Source organism: Scyliorhinus torazame, chromosome 31 (genome assembly GCF_047496885.1).
Source record: "Scyliorhinus torazame isolate Kashiwa2021f chromosome 31, sScyTor2.1, whole genome shotgun sequence".
Classification (NCBI taxonomy): domain Eukaryota; kingdom Metazoa; phylum Chordata; class Chondrichthyes; order Carcharhiniformes; family Scyliorhinidae; genus Scyliorhinus; species Scyliorhinus torazame.
In genome coordinates, this window is record NC_092737.1 from 32,523,674 (window position 1) to 32,533,269 (window position 9,596).

General features: G+C 54.6%; 1 long non-coding RNA gene across 1 annotated transcript in view; it reads left to right on the plus strand.

Annotated features, from left to right (window-relative positions):
* The window catches only part of LOC140404779 (uncharacterized), a 76,078-nt gene extending 66,720 nt beyond the window's left edge, over positions 1-9,358 (plus strand). The window contains exons 2-3 of the long non-coding RNA XR_011938573.1: positions 6,205-6,299; positions 9,151-9,358. This is a non-coding gene — a long non-coding RNA (uncharacterized lncRNA). The remainder of the gene's footprint in view (positions 1-6,204; positions 6,300-9,150) is intronic.
* The last annotated feature ends 238 nt before the right edge of the window (positions 9,359-9,596 follow it).

The window sequence follows — 9,596 nt, forward strand, 5'->3', positions numbered from 1 at the left end:
TAACCTACACTATGCCATTATCATCCATATGTTTATCCAATAAACTTTTAAATGCCCTCAATGTTGGCGAGTTCACTACTGTAGCAGGTAGGGCATTCCACGGCCTCACCACTCTTTGCGTAAAGAACCTACCTCTGACCTCTGTCCTATATCTATTACCCCTCAGTTTAAAGTTATGTCCCCTCGTGCCAGCCATATCCATCCGCGGGAGAAGGCTCTCACTGTCCACCCTATCTAACCCCCTGATCGTGGGTCGCGGCCTATTATCCCATTGTGCACTACGTAGCCCAGGATGGCTAGCCGGTTGGTGCTAAAAACGCACTTGTCCTCGTTGTACGTGAGGTTCAAGGCTTTGGCGGTCTGGAGGAATTTTTGGAGGTTGGCGTCGTGGTCCTGCTGATCGTGGCCGCAGATGGTTACATTGTCGAGATACGGGAACGTGGCCCGCAACCCATGTTGATCAACCATTCGGTCCATCTCCCGTTGGAAGACCGAGACCCCGTTTGTGACGCCAAAAGGGACAAGTAGGAAATGGTATAATCGCCCGTCTGCCTCGAAGGCTGTGTACTTGCGGTCACTTGGGCGGATGGGGAGCTGATGGTAGGCGGACTTGAGGTCCACGGTGGAGAAGACTTTATATTGGGCAATCCGATTGACCATGTCGGATATGCGGGGGAGAGGGTACGCATCTAGTTGTGTGTACCTGTTGATGGTCTGGCTATAGTCTATGACCATCCTTTGCTTCTCCCCGGTCTTCACTACTACCACCTGCGCTCTCCAGGGACTATTGCTGGCCTGGATTATGCCCTCCTTTAGTAGCCGCTGGACTTCGGACCGAATGAAGGTCCGGTCCTGGGCGCTGTACCGTCTGCTCCTAGTGGCGACGGGTTTGCAATCCGGGGTGAGGTTCGCAAACAAGGACGGGGGTTGCACCTTGAGGGTTGCGAGGCCGCAGATAGTGAGTGGGGGTATTGGGCCGCCGAATTTGAACGTAAGGCTCTGTAGATTGCACTGGAAGTCTAATCCCAGTAAAGTGGGGGAAGGACGTGTAGTTTGTAGTTTTTGAATTCCCTCCCCTGTACCGTTAGGGTGACTATGCAGAATCCCTGGATCTGTACGGAGTGGGATCCTGCAGCTAGGGAAATCTTTTGTGCGCTGGGATAGGTGGTCAAGGAACAGCGTCTTACCGTGTCGGGGTGGATAAAGCTTTCCGTGCTCCCGGAGTCGACTAGGCATGGCGTCTCGTGGCCGTTTATTAGCACCGTTGTCGTCGTCGTCTGGAGTGTCCGGGGCCGAGCTTGATCGAGCGTAATTGAAGCCTGACGTGGTTGTAGTAGTGGGGTGGGGTCCGTTGTTGCCGTCCAAGATGGCGTCGGGGATGGACAAAATGGCCGCCCCCATACATCGCACGTGGCTGGGGGGTCACAAGATGGCGGCGGGGGTGGACAAAATGGCCGCCCCCACGCGTCATACAGGTCTGGGGTGGTCCAAGATGGCGGCGCCTTTCCTCCCCTCGTGGTGGCCGGGACCCAAAATGGCGGCGTCTGCGGGTCGCACATGGGGCGCTGAGGGGGCTGGGGAGCGCTAGGACCGCGCGGAGCTCCCTCACCGGGGACAGCGGTGGTCGGGACCCAAGTTGGTGGCGCCGGTGGGTCAGACGTGGGGCGCGGGGTGGGGGTTAGGGGGGCGTTAGGGACGCGCAAAACTCCCTCTTCTCCGTGGAGAGTGGTGGCCGGGACCCAAAGCGGTAGCGCCGGCGGCGGGTCATACATGGGGTGCGGGGAGGGGGGTTGGGGAGCGTAAGCGGCGTGCAGGGCTCCCTGTTCTCCCGGGACCGCGGTGGTCGGGACCCAGAGCGGCTGCGCCTGCGGGTCGTACATGGGGCGCTGGGGGGGTTGGGGAGCGTAAACGGCGTGCAGGGCTCCCTGTGGCCCCGGGACGGCGGCGACCTCGCGGGATCGGCACACAACCGCGAAATGGCCCTTTTTCCCACAGCTTTTGCAGATTGCTGCGCGGGCCGGGCAGCGCTGTCGGGGGTGTTTCGCCTGGCCGCAGAAATAACAGCGGGCGCCCCCGGTGCGACTCGGCGTTTGGACCGCGCAAGCCTGTGGGGTGTCCGCGGGGGGGGGGGGGGGGGGGGGGTTGTCGCGACGGGTACGTACGGAGCCCAATGGGCTGCCGCGCGGTCGGGGCCGTAGGCGCGGGTATTACGCGCGGCCACGTCTAGGGTGGCTGCTAGGGCCCGGGCCTCAGAGTCCGAGCGACTCTCTTTCTAGAAGTCTTTGGCGGATTTGGGAGGAATTCATACCTGCCACAAAAGCATCGCGCATTAACATGTCCGTGTGTTCATTTGCGTTCACCGAAGGGTAGCTGCAGGCTCGTCCCAAAATCAGCAGCGCGGCGTAGAACTCGTCCATCGATTCTCCGGGAGCTTGCCGTCTCGTCGCGAGCTGGTAGCGAGCGTAGATTTGGTTAACTGGGCGGACATAGAGACTTTTCAGTGCTGCGAACGCCGTCTGGAAATCCTCCGCGTCTTCGATGAGGGAGAAAATCTCCGTGCTCACCCTCGAGTGCAGGACCTGTAGTTTTTGGTCTTCTGAGACTCGGCCGGTGGTCGTTCTGAGGTAGGCCTCGAAACAAGTCTGCCAGTGTTTGAAGGCTGCTGCCGCGTTCACTGCGTGGGGGCTGATCCTCAGGCATTCCGGAATGATCCTGAGCTCCATAGTCCTTTTTAGGCACGCTTAATAAATTGTAGCGCACAAAGACTCCATGAGACGAATAGAGTGAAGTCGATGAGGCTTTATTAAGCATGTCTGTTCCCCCGCAGCTCAATAGTAGACTGGCCTGCGGGGAAAGACTCCGGCTTCTTATACTCCGCCTTCAGGGCGGAGCTAGAGGTCAACGGCCAACCAGGACCCGGGATCTGTCAGCCAATGACATTAGGGCTTCCAGTCCCACATGACCCCCCAATACATACTACCACACTAACATCAGGCCCTCCCACGCTCTCCCCTAACCCTAACATCAGGCCCTCCCTGCTCTCCGCTAACCCTAACATCAGGCCCTCCCACGCTCTCCGCTAACCCTAACATCAGACACTCCCACTCTCTCCGCGAACCCTAACATCAGGCCCTCTCCGCTCTCCGCTAACCCTAACATGAGGCCCTCTCTGCTCTCCACTAACCCTAACATCAGCCCTCTCTGCTCTCCCCTAACCCTAACATCAGGCCCTCCCACGCTCTCCGCTAACCCTAACATCAGGCCCTCCCACGCTCTCCGCTAACCCTAACATCAGGCCCTCTCTGCTCTCCCCTAACCCTAACATCAGGCCCTCCCACGCTCTCCGCTAACCCTAACATCAGGCCCTCTCTGCTCTCCCCTAACCCTAACATCAGGCCCTCCCACGCTCTCCGCTAACCCTAACATCAGGCCCTCTCTGCTCTCCACTAAACTAACATCAGGCCCTCCCACGCTCTCCGCTAACCCTAACATCAGGCCCTCTCCGCTCTCCGCTAACCCTAACATCAGGCCCTCTCTGCTCTCCCCTAACCCTAACATCAGGCCCTCCCACGCTCTCCGCTAACCCTAACATCAGGCCCTCTCTGCTCTCCGCTAACCCTAACATCAGGCCCTCTCTGCTCTCCCCTAACCCTAACATCAGGCCCTCTCCGCTCTCCGCTAACCCTAACATCAGGCCCTCTCTGCTCTCCGCTAACCCTAACATCAGGCCCTCTCTGCTCTCCCCTAACCCTAACATCAGGCCCTCCCACGCTCTCCGCTAACCCTAACATCAGGCCCTCCCACGCTCTCCGCTAACCCTAACATCAGGCCCTCCCACGCTCTCCGCTAACCCTAACATCAGGCCCTCCCACGCTCTCCGCTAACCCTAACATCAGGCCCTCCCACGCTCTCCGCTAACCCTAACATCAGGCCCTCCCACGCTCTCCGCTAACCCTAACTTCAGGCCCTCTCTGCTCTCTGCTAACCCTAACATCAGGCCCTCCCACGCTCTCCGCTAACCCTAACATCAGGCCCTCCCACGCTCTCCGCTAACCCTAACATCAGGCCCTCTCTGCTCTCCGCTAACCCTAACATCAGGCCCCCTCTGCTCTCCGCTAACCCTAACATCAGGCCCTCTCTGCTCTCCCCTAACCCTAACATCAGGCCCTCTCTGCTCTCCCCTAACCCTAACATCAGGCCCTCTCTGCTCTCCACTAACCCTAACATCAGTCCCTCCCACGCTCTGCGCTAACCCTAACATCAGGCCCTCTCTGCTCTCCCCTAACCCTAACATCAGGCCCTCTCTGCTCTCCGCTAACCCTAACATCAGGCCCTTTCTGCTCTCCGCTGACCCTAACATCAGGCCCTCCCACGCTCTCCGCTAACCTAACATCAGGCCCTCTCTGCTCTCCGCTAACCCTAACATCAGGCCCTCTCTGCTCTCCCCCAACCCTAACATCAGGCCCTCTCTGCTCACCACTGACCCTAACATCAGGCCCTCCCACGATCTCACCTAACCCTAACATCAGGCCCTCTCTGCTCTCCGCTAACCTAACATCAGGCCCTCCCACGCTCTCCGCTAACCCTAACATCAGGCCCTCTCTGCTCTCCCCCAACCCTAACATCAGGCCCTCTCTGCTCACCACTGACCCTAACATCAGGCCCTCCCACGATCTCACCTAACCCTAACATCAGGCCCTCTCTGCTCTCCGCTAACCTAACATCAGGCCCTCCCACGCTCTCCGCTAACCCTAACATCAGGCCCTCTCTGCTCTCCGCTAACCTAACATCAGGCCCTCCCACGCTCTCCGCTAAGCCTAACATCAGGCCCTCTCTGCTCTCCGCTAACCCTAACATCAGGCCCTCCCACGCTCTCCGCTAAGCCTAACATCAGGCCCTCTCTGCTCTCCCCTAACCTAACATCAGGCCCTCCCACGCTCTCCGCTAAGCCTAACATCAGGCCCTCTCTGCTCTCCGCTAACCTAACATCAGGCCCTCTCTGCTCTCCGCTAACCTAACATCAGGCCCTCCCACGCTCTCCGCTAAGCCTAACATCAGGCCCTCTCTGCTCTCCGCTAACCCTAACATCAGGCCCTCCCACGATCTCACCTAACCCTAACATCAGGCCCTCTCTGCTCTCCGCTAACCTAACATCAGGCCCTCCCACGCTCTCCGCTAACCCTAACATCAGGCCCTCTCTGCTCTCCGCTAACCTAACATCAGGCCCTCCCACGCTCTCCGCTAAGCCTAACATCAGGCCCTCTCTGCTCTCCGCTAACCCTAACATCAGGCCCTCCCACGCTCTCCGCTAACCCTAACATCAGGCCCTCTCTGCTCTCCGCTAACCTAACATCAGGCCCTCCCACGCTCTCCGCTAAGCCTAACATCAGGCCCTCTCTGCTCTCCGCTAACCCTAACATCAGGCCCCCTCTGCTCTCCCCTAACCCTAACATCAGGCCCACGATCAGGACCCTTCTGCCCAAGTTGTGGAAATACGCCCCCGGCCAATTCGATCTTTCCCGAGTCCTCCCATATTTTCCTTTTCTCTAGAAAAATAGAATAATGGCAGCACAATTTGTCAGGTCTGTCTCGACCCATCTGTTTTCTCTTTCACCCCTTCTGACCTTTGTCAGAGCCATGGGGCGCACTCTATAAATCTTAAATTTGTTAATCATAACATTCCCGTACCAGCCTCCCCGAACAGGCGCCGGAATGAGGCGACTAGGGGCTTTTCACAGTAACTTCATTTGAAGCCGACTTGTGACAATGAGCCATTTTCATTTAATTTCATTTCACCTTGTGGATGGTTTTAAACCCTGGCTTTGATCCTTATGAGAGAAAATCTAGAAAATGATTTGCATAAAATGTTGCAGCGCACAATAGGGCCATTCGGCCCATCACACTGAAGGTGAGACCTGGTCGGTGCCCATTCGCCCACTTTTCGTCCAGCCCAGCCCTTGGCAGTGTCTCCTTGGGTGGCTAATATCGGGGTGGTACAATGGTTGTCTCCCATGGTCCAGATGTGCAGGTTGGGTGGATTGGCCATGCTGAAGTGTTTTGAGGGTTCCGGGGGTGGAGTGGGCCTTGATAGGGTGCTCTTTTCGGAGGCTCGGTGCAGCCCCCATGGGCCGGATGGCCTTTAGGAGGGATGGCTTCTATGAGATTGATTGTTGGCGAGTTTAACTCTAGTTTTTCTCCCTCTAGAAAATAGTGGAACCTGCCCCAGACCCGCTGTGTGTGGTGACCGCTGCTCGGGAAAGTGACATCTGAACATGGCTTCAAAATGAGTGAGTGTTGAGGTAATGGTGCATTTTCTGAGGAGACTGTAGTAGGATCAACATAGCCAATCTTGAGGAGCTATTTCTTTCAGTCCCCACTCTGAACTCTGCTCCCTCGAGTAACTGAAACCATCCTTTGGCTATAGAACAGTTTGCTGGTGATGTTGAGTTTTACAGAGTTCAGCTTCCCACTGTATAATCTCCATCACCAAGACCCCCATCACGTTTGTCCATTTTTGGCCCCTCTGAACTCGGCCAGTTTCCAGCACCCTGCAACCCAGCCTCCACCATTATCATCAAATCCCTACAGTGCCGAAAGAGGCTATTCAGCCCCTCTGATGTTTGTACTGACCCTCAAAAAGAGCACCCTATCCCCGTAATACCACAATTTATCACGGCCAATCCACCGAACCTGCACATCTTTGGACTGTGGGAGGAAACCGGAGCACCCGGAGGAAACCCACGCACACACGGGGAGAACGTGCAGACTCCAGTCACCCCAAGGTCGGAATTGAACCCGCTAACCACTGTGCCGGAGCCCCATTCCTTGTGCTTGCTGATTTGCCCCCCTCCTCATCAGATTTAGATGTTTTTGTCCATTCTCACCCAGCCCTACCCCACTCCAGTCTCTCCAACATTCATTCATCCCATCGAGTCGATGTTGTTCATTGGGGCTGGTTTAGCACACTGGGCTAAATAGCTGGCTTTTAAGGCAGACCAAGGCAGGCCAGCAGCACGGTTCGATTCCCGTACCAGCCTCCCCGAACAGGCGCCGGAATGTGGTGACTAGGGGCTTTTCACAGTAACTTCATTTGAAGCCTACTTGTGACAAGCGATTTTCATTTCATTTCATCCAATTCAGCCCCCTGATTCCCATTGCTCCACCACTGCCGGCCTTGCCTTCAGCTGCCTGGAGGCCTCTAAGCTCGGAATTGCCTCTCTAAACCTCTTCCATCTATCTTGTTTGGACAAGGAATGTTTTGGACCAATATCTGTGCCTGTAGTCTGGGCAGCTTTTTCTTTGGGTTGCTGCCCCAGCTCTCTGGCACCCGTACCATTTTTAATCTGTTTTGGGAGAGGAGGTGACTGAAGCAGGTACGATCGAGGCATTTTGACTAATGCATGAATAAGGTGGGAATACATAGAACATACAGAGCAGAAGGAGGCCATTCGGCCCATCGAGTCTGCACCGACCCAAAGAACAAAAATGTACAGCACAGGAACAGGCCCTTCGGCCCTCCAAGCCCGTGCCGACCATACTGCCCGACTAAACTACAATCTTCTACACTTCCTGGGTCCGTATCCTTCTATTCCCATCCTATTCATATATTTGTCAAGATGCCCCTTAAATGTCACTATCGTCCCTGCTTCCACCACCTCCTTCCACCTCGGCAGCGAGTTCCAGGCACCCACTACCCTCTGTGTAAAAAAACTTGCCTCGTACATCTACTCTAAACCTTGCCCCTCTCACCTTAAACCTATGCCCCCTAGTAATTGACCCCTCTACCCTGGGGAAAAGCCTCTGACTATCCACTCTGTCTATGCCCCTCATAATTTTGTATACCTCTATCAGGTCTCCCCTCAACCTCCTTCGTTCCAGTGAGAACAAACCGAGTTTATTCAACCGCTCCTCATAGCTAATGCCCTCCATACCAGGCAACTTTCTGGTAAATCTCTTCTGCACCCTCTCTAAAGCCTCCACATCCTTCTGGTAGTGTGGCGACCAGAATTGAACACTATACTCCAAGTGTGGCCTAACTAAGGTTCTATACAGCTGCAACATGACTTGCCAATTCTTATACTCAATGCCCCGGCCAATGAAGGCAAGCATGCCGTATGCCTTCTTGACTACCTTCTCCACCTGTGTTGCCCCTTTCAATGACCTGTGGACCTATACTCCTAGATCTCTTTGACTTTCAATACTCTACCATTCACTGTATATTCCCTACCTGCATTAGACCTTCCAAAATGCATTACCTCACATTTGTCCGGATTAAACTCCATCTGCCATCTCTCCGCCCAAGTCTCCAGACAATCTAAATCCTGCTGTATCCTCCGACAGTCCTCATCGCTATCCGCAATTCCACCAACCTTTGTGTCGCCTGCAAACTTACTAATCAGACCAGTTACATTTTCCTCCAAATCATTTATATATACTACAAAGAGCAAAGGTCCCAGCACTGATCCCTGTGGAACACCACTAGTCACAGGCCTCCAATGAGAAAAGCATCCTTCCATTGCTACTCTCTGCCTTCTATGACCTAGCCAGTTCTGTATCCACCTTGCCAGCTCACCCCTGATCCCGTGTGACTTCACCTTTTGTACTAGTCTACCATGCGGGACCTTGTCAAAGGCCTTACTGAAGTCCATATAGACAACATCTACTGCCCTACCTGCACCAATCATCTGAGAACAAAGACCCACTTAAGCCCTCGCCTCCCCCCCCTATCCCCGTAACCCCTCCTTACCTTTTTGGTCACTTAAGGTAATTTATCATGGCCAATCCACCTAACCTGCACATCTTTGGACTGTGGGAGGAAACCGGAGCACCCGGAGGAAACCCACGCAGACACGGGGAGGATGTGCAGACTCCGCACAGACAGTGACCCAAGCCGGAATCAAACCTGGGACCCTGGCGCTGTGTAGCCATGGTTGCTAGCCACTGCTACCGTGCTGCCCTGAATACAAAAGTACATGGACCCCGGAAGTGTAGAAGGTTTTAGGTTAGTCGGGCAGCATGGTCGGTGTAGGCTTCGAGGGCCGAAGGGCCTGTTCCTCTGCCGTGCTGTTCTTTGAGACAAATTTCTTTTTTTTTTTCCCGCCGGAAATCAATTTGCACCAAAACGTTGATTGATGCTCTTTTCTGTTCCAGGAATTTATTTTTCTGCTGATTGCACAGGCAGGTTCCTGAGCAGGACAAAGCTGGAGTGAGCCAGATGTGTATTCTGAGATCATCGCCTTCTATTGAAGCAATTAATAGAGATGTTTATTTGAATTTATTCTTGTGCAATGCCTTATTTTTCTCCTCCTGTCTTGAGGGGTATTTTTGTTGTATTTTTGTACATGGGCTGATCGATGTTGTGTTTAACCATTCCTTTTTCCCTGACTTAGGGATCACATGCAATAATAAAAAGATTGTTAGCACTCCGTGTCTTCTCTATTCCTTTGGCCCCCACGACTGATCTGATATCCAAAGGAGGCCATTGGACTGGTGTCAGCTTCTCTGCAAGACCTTACCTCATATCCAACTCTAGCCCCCACCCCCCAACCCCCCAAAAAACTCTGCAAATCATTCCCAACCAATCATCCAGCTCCCCT